This window comes from Balearica regulorum, chromosome W, assembly GCF_011004875.1.
Source record: "Balearica regulorum gibbericeps isolate bBalReg1 chromosome W, bBalReg1.pri, whole genome shotgun sequence".
Taxonomy (NCBI): Eukaryota; Metazoa; Chordata; class Aves; order Gruiformes; family Gruidae; genus Balearica; species Balearica regulorum.
In genome coordinates this window covers 5,119,081-5,137,232 of record NC_046219.1, presented here as the reverse complement: position 1 = coordinate 5,137,232, position 18,152 = coordinate 5,119,081, and the positions used below count along the sequence as shown (strand labels likewise).

Sequence of the window (18,152 nt, the reverse complement as noted above, 5' to 3'; positions counted from 1 at the left end):
CCTCTGTCTTGTGTGTCTCACTGAGGGAAATAGTTCTGCAAGATAAAATGGTGTCTCCCCAGAGTGGGATGTATGTGGAACGTTTCAGTCTGTTAACGGTGTTCTATAGATAGATAGTGATTTGCCCGGTCATTTGCAGCGTGACGCTGGAACCGCTTAGCGGTCTCCTGTGTCTTGTAGGAAGCAAACTCTTAGCTTTTTGGAAGTGGTACGCAAGTGTACGTAAAGCCAGCGTAGGCTGCTGCTAAAACTTTAGAAAATACTGTACGTGACGCGACAGGCATGCCATACAAGGGTGGTTTTGGCAGAACCCTGCAATGTGTTGGAAGCATCCGACTCCTGTTGGAGCGCTTTATCAATGGCTGTGTGGTAAGGCCCCGTTGATGTCCCTTTTCTGGTGAGGAGGGACGTGGTAGGAGAAAACAGTGGGTCTGAATGGCAGCTGTGGTGGTTCCATAGCATAGTGGAATATCTCTTTTGTTAAATTTGGGTCAGCTGTCCTGGCTCTGTCCCCTCCCGACCTCTTGCCAGGTTTCCCCTAGCAATGACCCCAGAGCTCTGAGGGCGGTAGTCAAGGGCATGTGGGCACGGGTGGTGCTCTCCTCAGTCCTGCCAGTGAGGGGAAAGGGTGGGAGGAGGAGGGCACTGATAATGCAGGTCAATAAGTGGTTACGGAGCTGGTGCTGGCGACAGGGTTTTGGGTTCTATGACCATGGGACCCTGTTTGTGGATCAGCGTCTGCTTTGGAGAGAGGGGATCCACCTCCACTAAGCGGGGCAAAGGTATTTTTGCCAGTAGGATAGCCGATCTCATTAGGAGGGCTTTAAACTAAGAATGGGGGGGGGGAGGGAGAGAGTAACCAGCAGCCCTGTGAGGGAGTGGCGGACAGGGTCACTGAGCAAAGGGCAGGGGGCGATGTGACAGGGAGGGATCACAAAATCAAGAAAATGGGGCTTAAGCAGGGTCACTTTGCATGTAAGGAAGGAAGTGCCTATGGTTTAGGAAGTTTCTTTGCTCTAGGTTTCCCACAGCAGAGTTTCAGGCTCTAAATCCCCTGAGATAACTTATTTGGGTAGTACAGTTGTAACAGCTCAAGCTGGGTACTTCTGCAGAGGGACCCTGAACAAAGAAATTCCTGGGCAAGTATACCCTTACAATCTATGTTCCCCTCACGTGGCAGTTTGGGCCAATAGTAATATCAGGGTCTGGGGTCTTCACGTTCTTCATTGGGTCCGTCCTTTCTCTCTAGGTGGGCTGCTGCTTATCTCTAGGGTTGCTGCCTCTGCTCCTGGTTGTAGCCTCCTTATCTTCCAGCTTAAACCAGCTCTGAGGCCTTCCCTTCTTATACTTAACTAGGAAAGGGTTCAGCAAAAATTCACTATATCTAGGTGAAAGTTTGTTGCTTGTGGCCTATGGTTTTGGCAAATTTAGCCACTTATGCTAAGTTAGTTATGCCAACACTTATGCTAAGCTTGACAACTAATATTTCCCAACAGTCCTCCCTTTGTTTTTACTTAGCATTCCTGCTAATACATTAGGGAAAGTTCATGAAGCCTTTCAAGATGTATAATTAATCTCCATATTCTTACATATAAAATGATGATGAGCAGTAAGCAAAGCACAGTTAGCGTTAACAAGACTATAATCAGGTGAAGTATTATATACTCTGGTTGCTACTGGTGACCATCCCAGGAGGGACTCCCACCATTCATGTTCTCCATCCCTTTTTACCTTTTCAAGGACATGATATATCTTTTCCATATCATGGTGAGGTTTGTTTTTCCTTTGTTTTTCTCCATTATTTTGCACATCTCAATATTCAATATAAATTGTCATGCTACAATAATTTCCTTACTAATATAACGTTCATTTCTATAGGAGTGGGCAAGAGATCCTGATATAGTGTATGGTTAAATTGTAATAATTGGTGGGATACAGCGGGAGCTGAATAATTAAAAGTCACATCCCATAATGTTAGCAAAGTTACAAACACCAGTATTTGAGTGATTGCTTGGGTTTACAGTAATATTATCTACAAAGGGTTCTCATCTAAGCACATCCCTTTACGATATAGACCAGTACAGTCTCTGGGGTTTCATTGGGATGTGCTTCAAAATGACAAACATTTTGTTCAGTATTGAGACAAATGTCTTGGGCTTTGATAGTATTACTGTCACAAATAAATCCTTGCTGTTCCCATACAACACATGCATTAACATCAACAGTTTGCCATTTGTTTCCATTTTGTTGGGCCCATACTCTATGCTTTACTGGATAAGGTATAGTCCCACTGTGATTCAGTGCTAGCACAATAATTGGGTCTGTTGTACACTCAAGCATTGTATATTGTTAAGACAAAAGCTGTGGCTTTGTCCTTAATGGGGTCATAGCTGACATTGACTAAATACCACCACAACTGGAATTCCCTTTCAAATTCAGTTACATTACCTGAAATTACTTTTCAAACCTGAGGGGGTAAGGTACCTCCTTCACCTTATGATTGCTGACACTATAGACTGCATCCACAGTTGTGCTTGGATACAACTAAGAGTTAGAGAAACGTTATTTTGGGCTACACCTAGTGCATCTACAATCAATTGATGATTCTTTTCATTAATTCTTTCCTATTGAGGTAATATATCGGATACAAGCCATTGGTTAGTACCCAACGTTAACAGGGATGTTCTCAATAGGTGTTCTAGTTTATTCAAATCACTAGTGGCTGTGCTTAGCCTATTTACAAGTACTTCCACATCTATACTATTTAACACCCCTAATCCTGTACCTATGATGCCTGTTGTATCTCTTCTAGTTCGCCTTGGAGATGCTAGAGTTCTATGTAACCATGCTAGCCATCTGGCATATGATGTGCCCAGAAATGGTGAACAGGTTGGTTTGGTTACAGTGATATTAGTTTGCATTGCCAATTCCACTATTTTAAGGGATCACAACAGGTTCTGCAACACCCGTTGCTGCCCCTTATTCTTGATTACATATGGCCCAATCTTTGAAATTTGTGGGGACAGTCCCTCCTTTATCAAAAGTGGTATTGTCGTGACTGGACTTGTTGTGGGAAGAATTGAGGTTATCATGGGGTTAGATTGTTTGAAAATTGTCGATTACTGTTCTATTGCCATTATTGTTCACACAGCAACTGGCATTTAACATTAAACAGCATTGATTCCTCCCAGAACAACTATTGTGGTTCTCGCTAAATCTTTCTGTCAGGGTAAGATTTTTTCCAGATTCGCAACAAAAAATATGATCCTCAAAGGTCCCATTTGATCCTGTATAATCTAGAGTTACTGTCTTCCTATGGCTAGTCACACTCCAGTCTGGGCTAAAATCCATTGTTAGTTTTAGCTTCTTCGTGGCGGTTGTCAGGACTATCAGTATAATGCATTCCATCTTCAGTTGTCTCCTTGGTCATTCATCACTTGCTTGACATGAGAATGGTGTATCCAACTTTCTTTTCCTAAAACTTTGTCAGCAAAATATGAACATGGTAAGACAGTATATGGTCCTTTTCACTTAGGTTCTAATTTAGATTTCCATGAAAACACCTTAATTAAAACTTTATCTCCAGGCTGTATATCATGTACCTGTATCTCAGGTGGTGTGGGCTGATACCACTGAGCATATTTTCGCTGATTTTCAAATTCTTTCTGCATATATAAAACATATTGAGTTAATTGTTCATGTCCATCTAAGAGGCTGGTCCCAGCAGGGACAAAGGTCCCAGGTATAGTTAAGTGTCTGCCAAACACTATTTCGGTTGATGAGAACCCTAGAAGTTGGTGAAGGGTATTTCAATATCCCATAGTACTATTCCTAAAACTTCAGGCCATTTTAAACCTCTCTGACTACCAGTTCAAGTAATTTTATTATTTCTTTCAATTTTGTTGGAGCCTTTGGTATGAGCTGGACAGTGTATTACAGTGATTTCCCTTGGAAGCTTAATAGCTTCCAACAGCATTTGGATTTCAGTTCCATTAAAAATATTATTTTCTGCCGAGGTAAGGAACTCTCATTCTTTCCATAGCATAGCCATTGCATGACACACTCCAAAAGTGTATTTAGAATCAGTATAGTTACCTGGTGATTATATCCCCACCAGGCTGTTCTTGTTAATGCAGTTAATTCAGCCCCTTGGGCACTCACTGAGAGTCGTAGAGGTTCTGTTTCAAGTATGTCTAAATTTCTCACCACTGTATAGCCTGTGTGTCATTTTCCATTCATGTAGTACGAAGATCCATCGGTGAAAAAGGTTAGATCAGAGTTCTCTAGAGGCTGATCTTGCAGATCTTCCTGTAGGCAGCTAGAGTGAAACACTACCTTAGCACAATCATGATGCAGCTCACCACTGGAGGGAATAGGCAGTAAAGTTGCTGGATTCAAAACATTATGTCTTTTTAAAATAATATTATCCACATTTAAAATCATTAATTCACAATGATGTACTCTTTGTGGGGACAATGCTTGTGTAGCATGTTGTTTAAAAATCAGTTCTACTTCATGCAAGACATACACAGTTGTTGGGTGGCCCAGAACTAATGGTCCGCTCCTTTTTATGACAATCGCTGTTGCTGCTGTCACTTTAACACAGGAATTTTCCCCTGCCACTACAAGCATTAGTGCGCATTAGAACATGAATGAGTTGTTGCATATTGTGCATGAGTAACCAGGGGAATCCTTATTCAAAAGCTAGGTCCGCATCGCTGCCCTGTGGCTTATTTTTCAATTCAACTGGATCCTGTAGTGGCAGATGCTTGACAAGTAGGCCTAACCAAAGTTAATCTGATTGTGCCAGGCAGGGCTCCATGCATTCCAGCTGTTCTCTCACTTAAAAGGGCCACTCCTCCTCATCATCTTCCCGGCCTGTCCTTCCTAAACAGCCCCTATCCCTCCATTGCAACACTCCAGTCACGGGAGCCATCCCACCACGTCTCCATGATCCCAACAAGATCGTAGCCCTGCGACTGCACACGCATCTCTCACTCCTCATGCTTATTCCCCATACTGCGTGCGTTTGTGTACAGGCACTTCAGAGAGGCACCCCAGCATGTTGACTCCCTAGAAAGGGTTTTGGGGATTTCCCCGCAACAGTGCCTTGTAGGCACTTCCTTGCTTACATGCAAATGCTGGAGGTGACCCTGCTTAAGCCCCATTTTGTTGATTTTGTGATCCCTTCCTGTCACATCGCCCCCTGCCCTTTGCTCAGTGACCCTGTCCGCCACTCCCTCACAGGGCTGCTGGTTACTCTCTCCCTCCCCCCCCCCATTCTTAGTTTAAAGCCCTCCTAATGAGATCGGCTATCCTACTGGCAAAAATACCTTTGCCCCGCTTAGTGGAGGTGGATCCCCTCTCTCCCAAGCAGACGCTGATCCACAAACAGGGTCCCATGGTCATAGAACCCAAAACCCTGTCGCCAGCACCAGCTCCATAACCACTTATTGACCTGCATTATCAGTGCCCTCCTCCTCCCACCCTTTCCCCTCACTGGCAGGACTGAGGAGAACACCACCTGGGGCCCCATGCCCTTGACTACCACCCTCAGAGCTCTGGGGTCATTGCTAGGGGAAACCTGGTGTGACGGATGCACTCCTCCTCTTTGAACTAACTGAACTTTGGTCCAGGCAGATGCTCGACAAGTAGGCCTAACCAAAGTTAATCCGATTGTGCGAGGCTATCACCGAGAACCCAGCACCAAAACCAACAAGCCGGTTTGGCTGGAGACTGGGCTGATAAGCGGCCAAAACTGCATGAACACAGCAGAAAATTCGACTACGAGTCAACCACTTTACACTAGCAATATCTGCAGCCATCAGGGTCCGTTGAGCTCTCCCTCCATAGCAGCTGGCTGCGCGGTGGCGATCTCCCCTTGAGTAGGGACGCCTCTCAAGGTTACCCCTTGAGGCTGCGAGATCCCTTACCTGACACCAGGCATCGGTGGGTTGGCAAGTGACATTTTTTTGCATGCATGCAACATTTAAGATACGTATCGTAAGCTTGCGCGATAACCTTTGTATCCCATACTAACTTTAAGCGTAGTAAATAGCAGAGTATTGACCGCCAATCCATCTGTACTTATTAGATATTTTGCATACCTAAATGTACTGATTAGAACTCAATAAACTCACTACTAGATCAGATCGGTCTGAGCGATCTCTGACTCTTCTCCTGCGACACCTGGACGGTATCAAAAGCATCATTGGTGCCCAATTCTCAGCTTTGGGTCTCCTTTGCTACTGAAATTTCAGTTACAGAAGACGGACTGGTACCTGCACTTCAGTCAAATCAACATTCAGTCCTAATCCTTCCCGACAAAAGGGTCAGGAACTACATCTCCAGCCTTACTTATTGTCCTTTTACCCTTCACATCCTCAAGGCATTGCCTTCTCTAAGGCTCTGTTTTAATCAAGTTTAGCAAGACCAAGTTAACCAAGCTCACGTCTACTCCATAACCTCTTTATAGCTGTTACTGGGTTTCCAACACACACACAGAGCATCCAACAGGCTCCGTACATTTTCATCCCTTTGCATGCAGGAGTTCCAGTTCTTTGTCGCTTTTATTGCCAAGCGAGGAAAAAAATGGAGTCTAGATCCTTTTTCTCACAAGAACCTCTTATTGCTCAGAAAGAAGGCTTTTTCTCTTGAAATTCCTCCCCCCTCAAAGTGACTGGATCCCCAGACATTCCCTGACTTTCCCATCTCCAAAACGTCCTGTTCCTACCCCTGTCCCTATCATTCTTTAAACCACCAACCCCCTTCAACCTCTACATGGAGGAATCTGCCTTTTAGGCTTTGTGATGGGTTGACCTTGGCCGGCTGCCAGGGGCCCAGCCAGCTGCTCTCTCACTGCCCCTCCTCAACAATACAGGGGGAGAAAATAGGATGAAAAAGTTCCCTCAGGAAATAGAATCATAGAATCATGGAATGGTTTGGGTTGGAAGGGACCTTAAAGGTCATCTAGTTCCCACTCCCTTGCCATGGGCAGGGACACCCTCCACTAGACCAGGTTGCCCAAAGCCCCATCCAGCCTGGCTTTAAACACTTCCAGGGATGGGGCATCCACAACCTCTCTGGACAACCTGTTCCAGTGCCTCACCACCCTCACAGTAAAGAATTTCTTCCTAACATCTCATCTAAATCAACCCTCCTTCAGCTTAAACCCATTACCCCTTGTCCTGTCAATACACTCCCTGATAAACACTTCCTCACCATCTTTCCTGTAGGCCCCCTTCAGGTACTGGAAGGCTGCAATTAGGTCTCCCCGGAGCCTTCTCTTCTCCAGGCTGAACAATCCCAATTCTCTCAGCCTGTCCTCATAGGAGAGGTGCTCCAGCCCTCTGATCAAATTCGTGGCCCTCCTCTGGACTCGCTCCAACAGCTCCATGTCTCTCTTGTACTGGGCACCCCAGAGCTGGATGCAGTACTCCAGGTGGGGTCACATGAGAGCGGAGTAGAGGGGCAGCATCACCTCCCTCGACCTGCTGGTCATGCTGTTTTTGATGCAGCCCAGGACATGGTTGGCTTTCTGGGCTGCAAGAGTGCATTGCTGGCTCATGTTGAGCTTTTCATCTATCAATACCCCCAAGGCCTTCTCCTCAGGGCTGCTCTCAATCCATTCTCTGCCCAGCCTGTAGCTGCGCTTGGGATTGCCCCGACCCACGTGCAGGACCTTGCACTTGGCCTTGTTGAACGTCATGCGGTTCGCACGGGCCCACCTCTCCAGCCTGTCAAGGTCCCTCTGGATGGCATCCCTTCCCTCCAGCGTGTCGACCACACCACACAGCTTGGTGTCTTTGGCAAACTTGCTGAGGGTGCACTCCATCCCGCTGTCCATGTCACCGACAAAGATGTTAAACAGTGCCGGTCCCAGTACCGACCCCTGAGGAATGCCACTCGTCACCGTTCTCCACTTGGACATTGAGCCGTTGACCACAACTCTTTGAGTGCGACCATCCAGCCAATTCCTTATCCACCGAGTCGTCCATCCATTGAATCCTTTAGCTTTTCTAATCTGATCCCTGGCTACGCAGTCACTTTCTCTGTATTCCTCCCAGGCTACCTCCCCTTGCTTCCAGCCTCTGTAGGCTTCCTGGTTTTGTTTGCGTTTCCCAGGAGCTCCTTGTTCATCCATGGGGGCCTCTGGGTGTTTTTGCCTGACTTCCTCTTGGTTGGGATGCATCGCTCCTGAGCTCGGAGGAGGTGACCCTTGAATATTAGCCAGCTGTCTTGGGCCCCTCTTCCTTCCAGGGCTTTGTCCCATGGTATTCTACCAAGCAGATCCCTGAAGAGGCCAAAGTCTGCTCTCCTGAAGTCCAGGGTAGTGAGCTTGCTGTGTGCCCTCCTCGCTGCCCTGAGGATCTTGAACTCCAGCATTTCGTGGTCACTGCAGCCAAGGCTGCCCTTGAGCTTGACATCCCCTACCAGGCCCTCCTTGTTGGTGAGAACAAGGTCCAGCATGGCACCTCTCCTCATGGGCTCCTCTGTCACTTGGAGGAGGAAGTTATCATCAATGCATTCCAGGAACTTCCTGGATTGCTTGTGCCCTGCTGCGTTGTCCCTCCAACAGATGTCAGGGTGGTTGAAGTCCCCCATAAGGACCAGGGCTTGTGAATGTGAGGTTGCTCCTATCTGCCTATAGAGGGCCTCATCTGCTCGGTCTCCCTGGTCAGGTGGCCTGTAGCAGACCCCCACTATGATGTCCCCTGCCCCAGCGCTCCCTTCAGTTCTGACCCATAAGCTCTTGGTCAGCTCCTCATCCATCCCCAGGTGGAGCTCCATGCACTCCAGCTGGTCATTGACATAGAGGGCAACACTCCTTCCTTGTCTTCCCTGCCTGTCCTTCCTAAAGAGCCTGTATCCTTCCATCCCAACACTCCAGTCATAGGAGCCATCCCACCACATCTCCGTAATGCCAATAAGGTCACAGCCCTGCAGGCCTGCACACGTCTCCAACTCCAACCTAGGCATGTCATCCCACAATTTGTCACAGGCAAGCCTGATATTATGATGCTCGCCCTTCAAGCCTAGTTTAAAACTCTGTCAATGAACCCCGCTAGCTCGTGGTCAAAATAGCCACGTGCTGGATCCACGGGCAGCAGGGAAATACCTGCCTCAGACAGCCTTTTGCCCTTTCTTAAATATGTATTCACAGGGGTGCCACCAGTTTCGCTGAGCTGCTCAGCTGTGGCCTGCGGTGAGCCCGGTGCCTAGCTCACTGGAACCAGCTACATCCGGCAGAGGGCAGACCCTGGCCTCTTCTCACAGAGGCCACCCCTGCAGGTCACACACTGGAGCGAAGATGACACTCTCAGCAGGAGAGGACTGATTTCTTGGGGTGCCCCGATAGCCAATGCGCTGGCCCGTAGGGAGGAGGAGGAGGAACAGAGATTTTCCTCAAAGTTTTGGAGCCAAGGCGACACTCTCTCCACAGTTCGTGTGTCTATATCCGGGCAATACATTGCTGCCAAGCTGTTAGACTAGGACGCTGGGGCACTTTGAATCACCTTCCTCCACATGGCGCGCGTGCACAGGACATCCTCCGAATCTTTGGAGACCTCCTCATCATCTAGATCGCTATGGATGACTCCCAGCACTGCTAATTCTCTCAGGTACTGGATGCCTTCATCTGCGGTAGTCCACTTTCCTGGGGAGTTCACAAGATCTTCCTTCAATGGATATCTCGCCCTCACACTTGAGAGGAGCTGTCTCCAGAGACTGGAAATTGCTGCCTCTTTTCCAAGGGATCCCAGCTATTGGGCTTCCCTGCCTTCCAGTTGCTGACTGTCAGCCCCATTATCCCAGGAGCGGAGCAGCCAGGCAGCCATCCGCTCACCTGGCTGGCGGCTGTAATCTTTCTGCATATCTCGAAGTTCTGATGAGGTCAGGGACCGGGTAGTTTCTGCTTCCTGTCTGATTTCTCTCACTCCTTCCTCCCGCTTCTTTGCTGAAGGACCAGCTTCCTGATCAAACCTCTCCTCCTCTTCTTCCTCCTCCCTTACTAATCAACGATATGGACCTGTCGACCTCCTGGTCCACTGTTTCTTCTTTACTACTGGGGCAATTATGGGGAAAATTAACTCCATCTCAGCCAGACCCATTACAGCACCACAGACTTGTAAAACCCATGGTAATCACACAGTCTCTCAGAATGTGTAAGTCATACCTAGCTGCTTCAAAATTCCCCCACCCCCAGAAGCGGGAGCGCCTTCGGCATACCTTAGGGAGTTTACACAGACAGAACAATAGATGTTACCTAGCTCAGTCATTCAGGAAGCAAACACTGCAGCAGGGCAGTTTCAAGGAAACATCACGTGCCAGTTTCCATCTACTTCAGGTAAATCATTTCCATCTCCTCCTCGGGAAGATTAAATAAAGGTGAAGTCCTCAGGTTACTTACACGCCCGCGTCACCAAACTTCACCTGATGGCTTGGGGATATAGAAGAGATGAAGACGCCTCCCAGCGGGCGTCTCCACTGCCTCAGTAACATCACGTTCAAGGGCAACAAAGGATCGCCCTGCTTTCCCCTGCCCATCTCCCTTTTTTAATAGTTGTTAAAGAAAGATGAAGTTTGCTGTCTCCCTGTGACGTAGCTTTGGTTTGGGTCTGGCTAGGATGGAGTTAACTTTCCCCATAGCAGCCCTCAGAGTGCTGTGCTTTGTAGTTGTAGCTAGAAGGGTGTTGATAACACACCAATGTTTTGGCTACTGCCGAGCAGTGCTCCCACAGCATGGAGGCCCTCTCTCCAACCCCCCCACCCCCCAAGTCCAGTAAGCTGGGGGTGGGCAAGAGGTCGGGAGGGGACAGAGCCAGGACAGCTGACCCAAATTTAACAAAAGAGATATTCCACTATGCTATGGAACCACCACAGCTGCCATTCAGACCCACTGTTTTCTCCTACCACGTCCCTCCTCACCAGAAAAGGGACATCAACGGGGCCTTACCACACAGCCATTGATAAAGCGCTCCAACAGGAGTCGGATGCTTCCAACACATTGCAGGGTTCTGCCAAAACCACCCTTGTATGGCATGCCTGTCGCGTCACGTACAGTATTTTCTAAAGTTTTAGCAGCAGCCTACGCTGGCTTTACGTACACTTGCGTACCACTTCCAAAAAGCTAAGAGTTTGCTTCCTACAAGACACAGGAGACCGCTAAGCGGTTCCAGCGTCACGCTGCAAATGACCGGGCAAATCACTATCTATCTATAGAACACCGTTAACAGACTGAAACGTTCCACATACATCCCACTCTGGGGAGACACCATTTTATCTTGCAGAACTATTTCCCTCAGTGAGACGCACAAGACAGAGGTGATATCCCCATGCTAAATCTTTATTGTGCAACTGCTGCTCAAAGCTTTCATTACCTTCCACAGACACGTGTCACAAAATATTAGACATCAACAGCGGCTAGATTGACGGGCAACAGATGAAATCCATTCAGTGGCGATTTGTACACGTGCAGCAACTCTTGTGGTGCCAAAATCTTAGTCAGGCAGCCAGCCCAACCGACGGCCACCCAGAATACGTAGATGTACGTGATAAGACAGACTGCCCACCCTCGGGCCCTTCATCCACAACCATCCGGAATCCATTGGTCAGGCCCCCCAGGTGAGCAGCACGCTTCTTGCCAACAATCATTAAATGCCCAAGAAGCTGGAGAAGGAAGTACAAAACCATAAATAAATAAAATTAAAAGCCACACACAAAGAGGGGAGAGGGCGGGAAGGGAAGGGATGAGAGCAGAGAACCACCCAGAGAAACCAGTTAGCCAATTCCTAGCAATTCAACCGTTGCGCTTCAAATTACTGGCTGTCCGCCTGCCACTGACATTTTCCAAGCAAAGCTACAGAGACCGATTATGCATGCTATAAGGGGGGGGGAGGGGGAAAGCACGCTATGCAATTTTTTCCAAGCCAGACAGTAACGGACTACAAAACAGCCACGGAAGCTAAGTCTGTCTCTGGGTCAAAGCCCCCATTTATATCTTCAGGCAACATAAGCAATTCTGGTGGGAAATAAACTTTAGGCTGCATTTTGCGTGGGTTTACAAAGTCTTTGAACTTGACTTTTACAGCTAAAAGCGAAGCATCCAGCACCTCTCAACCAGCTTTGCCCTTCCTCACCCCTGACCTGCCAAAAACCCCAAGCCCTCTTCTCCGTATTAGAAGAAGTACTACTACTCTCACTCTAAAGCACGACAATTGGCATCAGGCTGCGCTCCAAAGCGACACCGCATTTTGCACCAGAAGTACGTACCCAGGGATGAGCATTGTTTTATATCGCTACTTTTAGTCAGAAAGCTCAATTCCATTACAAGCTAGAGGCAAAAGATTATAGCGCCAGAAAACCCAAACTAGCCTACAGTGCCCTGTCAAGAGGAAAAGAGGGGATGGGAAAGAGCCTAGTAAACTAGGAACTAATTACAGGTACAGTTTAGCGTACAGAAAGCTTCCACAGTACTTACAGATTCACCAGAATCTTCTGCTTCAGATAACCTGATAATTGGCTCCTTAGGCACGACTAGGAAAAGCATCAGAGCTTGGGGTGAAAGATCACAGAACGCAAGGCACTGGAGGAAGAGCAAACAGTTAAAACTTCAGAGAAAGGGAAGAGCTTAAGTAAATCAACATGCCCCACTGAACTCGTACAGAAGCAGATTACCAGACACCCCAAACACAAGCCGAAACGTTGATTTTTCTTCCGTGCTATTAATACTTTCTATACAGAAACGACAACATATTTACAGAGCCCCTTCCAGAAGCGGGATTCAGCACGCAAGACGATGGGGGCAAGGAGACGGGCCAGTACTTCAGATTAGCGACCTGCGGTACGTTTTAATTTGGGTTCATCATTTCCTAAGCAGTTTTTCCTATTTGATGCGGTCCACACAGAGGCAGGAGGCAAACGGCCTAACTGAATCAGCAAAGAATTTAGTGAAGTGGAAGATCAGTGGCCATTCATCTTCCATGGTACAGGGAACTCAAGTATTGAGCAAAAGCATAATCACAGGAAGCCTGCAAGTGCATAGTACGAGCCTGTCTTCTATATTGCACATAAACCCTACCTTCAAAAGCAGAAGACTTCCCTAACTGCTAGTCTTCAGCATTTTAATAAAAAAAAAAAAATAAATTATACGGGATACTAACTTAAAGTTAACATCCTGTAGGCAACGGCTGCATTTTTTCCCCCCACAGTCTAAGCTGCTCGCTCTAGTTCCTAGCACTTTGTGGTGCACCAGCATCCGTGAACCTTGCAAGCATGCTGTTATCACAGTCCCGCTTCACCACAGAAACAAGGTCTGGGAAGCTTTTACAGCCTGCAGGATGACCGGTTCCTAGATTTCGTTGCAAGAAAAATAAGAAAAGCTGTAACTCTTTGCTTTAATAATCCAAGTTTGGGGGCTCAGAAGCAAAGCCTAGCCCAGCAGAGCTGTGAAATCTCTATAAAGCTACCACGAGGCACATCAAGACCTGCGCGTCTCCTATGCGGAACTCACTCATTACGGTCACTACTCAGACGCTCGCCGTTTACACACACACACACAGAGAGCCCAGAATCCCCGAGGAGACTGACTGCATGTGCTTAATCTAAGGCTTCAAGACTAGCATCCTACACGAGATAGGACCACTCCCACCCCTTGGCAGCAAACTGTGCACAACTTGCAGTGCCAAAGGGATACCACCATCGCTGATTGGCTTGGCCTTGGCCAGCGGCAGGTCCGTCTTGGAGCTGGCTGGCATTGGCTCTATCGGACCTAGGGGAATCTTCTAGCAACTTCTCGCAGAAGCCATCCCTGTAGCCCCCCCCGCTACCAAAACCTTGCCACGCAAACCCAAAACAACAGATGACCGAAATTAACCAAAGGGGTATTCCATACCATATGACATCATGCTCAGTATATAAAGGGAACTGGCCGGGGAGGAGGGACCATTGCTTGGGGATAGGCTGGGCATCGGTTCAGGTCAGCAAATTGCATCGTGTATCACCCGCTTTGTATATTCTAAGTACTGTTGCTGTTATTTTCCTCTTCCTTTGCTGTCCTACTAAACTGTACTTATCCCAACCCACAAGTTTTACCTTTTTCTTCCAATTCTTCTCCCCATTCCACCAGGGGGAGAGGGGTAAGCGAGCGGCTGTGTGGTGCTTAGCTGCCATCTGGGGCTAAACCATGACACAGGGGGATCCCAACAGTTAACTGTATTTGAAGCTGAAGTGAGCCTAACTGGGAATAAGTGGCAAAAGCACCCCATTGTGACTGGCCCAGAGGCTCCGTGCATCCTTGGCATAGACTGCCTCTGGAGAGGATAGTTCAAGGACCCAAAAGGGTATCAGTGGCCTTTTGGTATAGCTGCTTTGGCGAGGGAGGAAATTAAACAGCTGTCTACCTTGCCCGGTCTTTTGGAGGACCCTCCTGTTGTGGGGTTGTTGAGGGTCGAAGAACAACAGGTGTCAATTGCTACCGTAAGAGTGCACTGATGGCAATACCACACCAACTGAGACTCCCTGATTCCCATCCATAAGCTGATTCGTCAACTGGAAAGCCAAGGAGTGATCAGCAAAAATCGCTCGCCCTTTAACAGTCCCATATGGCCAGTGCGAAAGTCTAATGGAGAATGGAGACTGACAGTAGACTATCGTGGCCTGAATGAAGTCACGCCGCCGCTGAGCGCTGCCGTGCCGGACATGCTAGAACTTCAATACAACAGTCAGTCGCCGACGTGAGCTGTTCCAGCGGCCGCCTGATCTGCTGCTCCGCGGCAGATCTCCATGCACAGGGGGGTTTCCTGAGGCAGGGAAACACCAGGGCAGCAGAGAGATATGCCAGGAGCCGACAGCTCTTGCGGAGGCACTGACGAGGCCTAGGCATTGCCAGAGCAACCGCGTCCACCCCCATGCCTATAAAAAGCAGCCTACGGAGCACTAGCAACCAGGAACGCTGTGACCAGAGCAGGCAAACAGAGCGTGGTGGTGTGGCAGTTTGCGCAGGAAGGGTGTAGTCACCCTACCAGCTCAAGAGGTCTCTGCCATAATGGTGGGCACTTGCCTCAGAGCTAAAACTTGTGTTTCTACTGAGAAAGCCCCTGAGATATCTGATGCTTCCACCCAGACAGAACTGGTAAGGAAGGAGACTCCAGTACAGATGGTAGATTGCAACAAGTGCCCAGACCCTTCTCCTGGAGAAAAGGTAAGTACCTGCAAAAGGTGTGCACAGGTTGATGATCTGTTGTGTCAGGTGGCCGATTTGCAGTAAACAGTTAAAAGGCTGAGCAGTATTAGAGGGGTCGAGACAGAGATAGATAGATAGATAGGTGGTTCCAGAACCATGCTCCTGTGGTGGACACCACTGAGAATGAGGCACCTTGGACCCTGGTGACCCACAAAAGCAGGACTCTGCTTCAGTCTCCACCCTCCACCTTCACAACCAAAACCAGATATGAAGCTTTAACAGCTATAGACACCCATGAGCAAGGTCTGCAAGGAGAAACTGTACCAACAGCACACAGTGGATACCACAAAAGGAAGCGATGAGTGCTCATAGTGGGTGGCTCTCTGCTGAGGGGCACCAAGGTGCCCATCTGCCAGCCTGACAGGGAGTCATGAAAGGTATGCTGCCTTCTGGGAGCTAAAGTCCAAGATGTTGTTGAGAGGGTGCCACAACTTGTCAAGAGCACAGACTACTATCCACAATTACTCTTTCATGTGAGCATGAATGACATTGCAAGCTGGAACCTGGGCAGAATCAAGGAAGACTACAAAGCCCCGGGGGTACAAGCGAAAAGTATTGGTGCCCAAGTTATCTTTTCCTCCATTCTACCAGTTGGAGGAAAGGGGGCAGCCAGAAATAGACGTATAATGCAAATCAACTCCTGGCTTCGTGACTGATGCGGTCACGAGGGTTTTGACTTTTATGACAACAGGACATTCTTTGATGACTAGAACCTGTTAGGGAGGGATGGGATCCACCTGTCTAGAAGAGGCAAGGGAATCTTTGGCAGCAGGCTGGTCAACTTGGTGAAGCGGGCTTTAAACTGAAGGACTTGAGGGATGGGGTCCAAAGTGGCACAATGCTCACGCCACTGCAGCCAACTGGGGAATAAACCAGGCCAACCAGACCAGCAACAAATGTTCCTTAGCTGCCTCCCAAGATGTGAACCAGAAGACCAACCACCTCAAGTGTATGTATACCAATGCACACAGCCTGGGGAAGAAACAGGAGGAACTGGAGCTCCATGTCCAGTCAGAAAATTATGATATCATAGGAATAACTGAAACATGGTGGGACAACTCACATGACTGGAGGATTGTGATGGATGGCTATAGGCTGTTTTGTAAAGACAGGCAGGGAAGAAGAGGTGGAGGAGTCGCGCTCTATGTAAAAGAGAACCTTGAATGTATAGAAGTCAACTACGGCAATTGTGGAAGTCCTATCGAATGCCTCTGGGTCGAGATCAGAGAGGTCATCTCCAAGGGGGATCTTACAGTAGGCATCTGCTACCAACCTCCAAAACAAGATGATAAGGCCGACAAAGCAATATTTGGGTCACTTAAGCAAGCTTCGGGTCAACAGAACCTGGTTCTTATGGGTGACTTCAACTACCCAGACATTTGCTGGAAGAACAATACAGCAGCTCACACGTCATCCATCAAGTTCCTGGAATGCGTAGAGGACTGTTTCCCCATACAAATTTTAGATGTGCCAACCAGGAATGAGTCCACTGCTGGACTTGCTACTCACAAACCAAGAAAACCTGTGGTGTATGATAGGCACGGACTCCGTAGGGTGCAAATACAGAATCCACTTTATTACAGAATTTCCTGATTATATAGTATTTCTTGTTAAAAGGGGAGGCTCTTTTATTCCCCAATCATCACCCGATTCGTGTTCCCTGCAAGATCTGCTATTCTGTTTTTCTCTTGCACCTGGCAGGCGCCTGGCTGGCTCTTCTCAGCTCCTTATCTCCTGGATTCGGCCAGTCACATGTTATTTACGAGCTACCGAAGAATGCAAGGCCTGTTTTGTGCATATCTTTTCTTTGAACCGCTGGTTTTCGCTGCTTTAGCGCACAGGTCGAAATCGCACGTTTCCCACGCCGTCTTTATTAGCTAAAGCGTTGTTCTCCACATCTTTTTTGTTTATGACAACCCCGTTGAGCAACAGTGTGTCCATAACACGTGCCTCTATCTTCTGCAGTCGTCAGATAGCCGACCATAGAATCTGTAAAAAACACCAAGAACAAGAAAAACAACGCAGTGCCTATGCCAATAAAAACCCACATTCAAAGATTTAAACCACTAAACCAAGTTTTCAGATTTAGCCGTGATAGGTCATTTTTTAATGTGTCGAATACACTTTGACTCATTAGTTCCTGTAATTTTTTAATTTGGTCCCTCAATTGATCATGTAAAGACTGAATATTATGTTGAAGAGATAAATCAAATGTCCTTGTAAATGTTGTTTCACAATTCCAATCATGCTGAGTGTCATTCCATAGAAGAGGCGTGACACACAAGGCCTTATATTTATGTTAGTCGAGATAAGACTTATTTTATAAATCGCTAAAAGTTATACAACTCCTAAAGTCTGGTGAAGACAGGGTAATACAAAAAGATGCATTACATGATAGAATAGTAGCATTGGAGGTTAGAGCAAAAGATAAGGATGGGTTGTGCAGACCACGATTTCTGCTTTTGACAAAAGCGTTACATTAGCCTTAGTTGCGTTCTCCGTCATTAGTACTTGATATAATTGTCGCTTAAAAAGGGAAAGGCCCATGCGCCAAATATTTGAATGAGCCAGGGAAAAAGATAAATCTGATGTGTTAAAACTATCATTATAATACATCTGCAATTCTATAAGCCACCATATCTTAATTGTGAGGTTGATCAATCCCAGATGCAACATCATCTTGGTGTTTCTTATCGTCCTGTTCATCTTCAGTGTGCGTTTTCACTTGGGCTGGCTTTACATACCTTGCAGGGATCCAATAGGGACCTGAGGGAAGAGAAACACAAGCATATCCCCGTCCCCAGGTAAGCAAGGGGACCGGTCCTTCCCATTGACCAGATTCCAAATTTTTATAAAACACCTGAGGCTTCACGGTAGAGGATTCCTCAGTTCTGAAATGTCTATCTACTGT

The 18,152-nt window shown here is 47.5% G+C and overlaps 1 long non-coding RNA gene across 1 annotated transcript; it reads right to left on the bottom strand.

Moving 5' to 3' along the window:
• Positions 1 to 11,323: 11,323 nt before the first annotated feature.
• LOC142599216 (uncharacterized) lies at positions 11,324 to 13,179 on the bottom strand. Its single transcript, XR_012832833.1, has 3 exons — positions 13,161 to 13,179; positions 12,479 to 12,583; positions 11,324 to 11,667 (listed from the first exon to the last, which is right to left on the bottom strand). It is a non-coding gene; the product is annotated as an uncharacterized LOC142599216 (long non-coding RNA).
• Between the last annotated feature and the right edge of the window lie 4,973 nt (positions 13,180 to 18,152).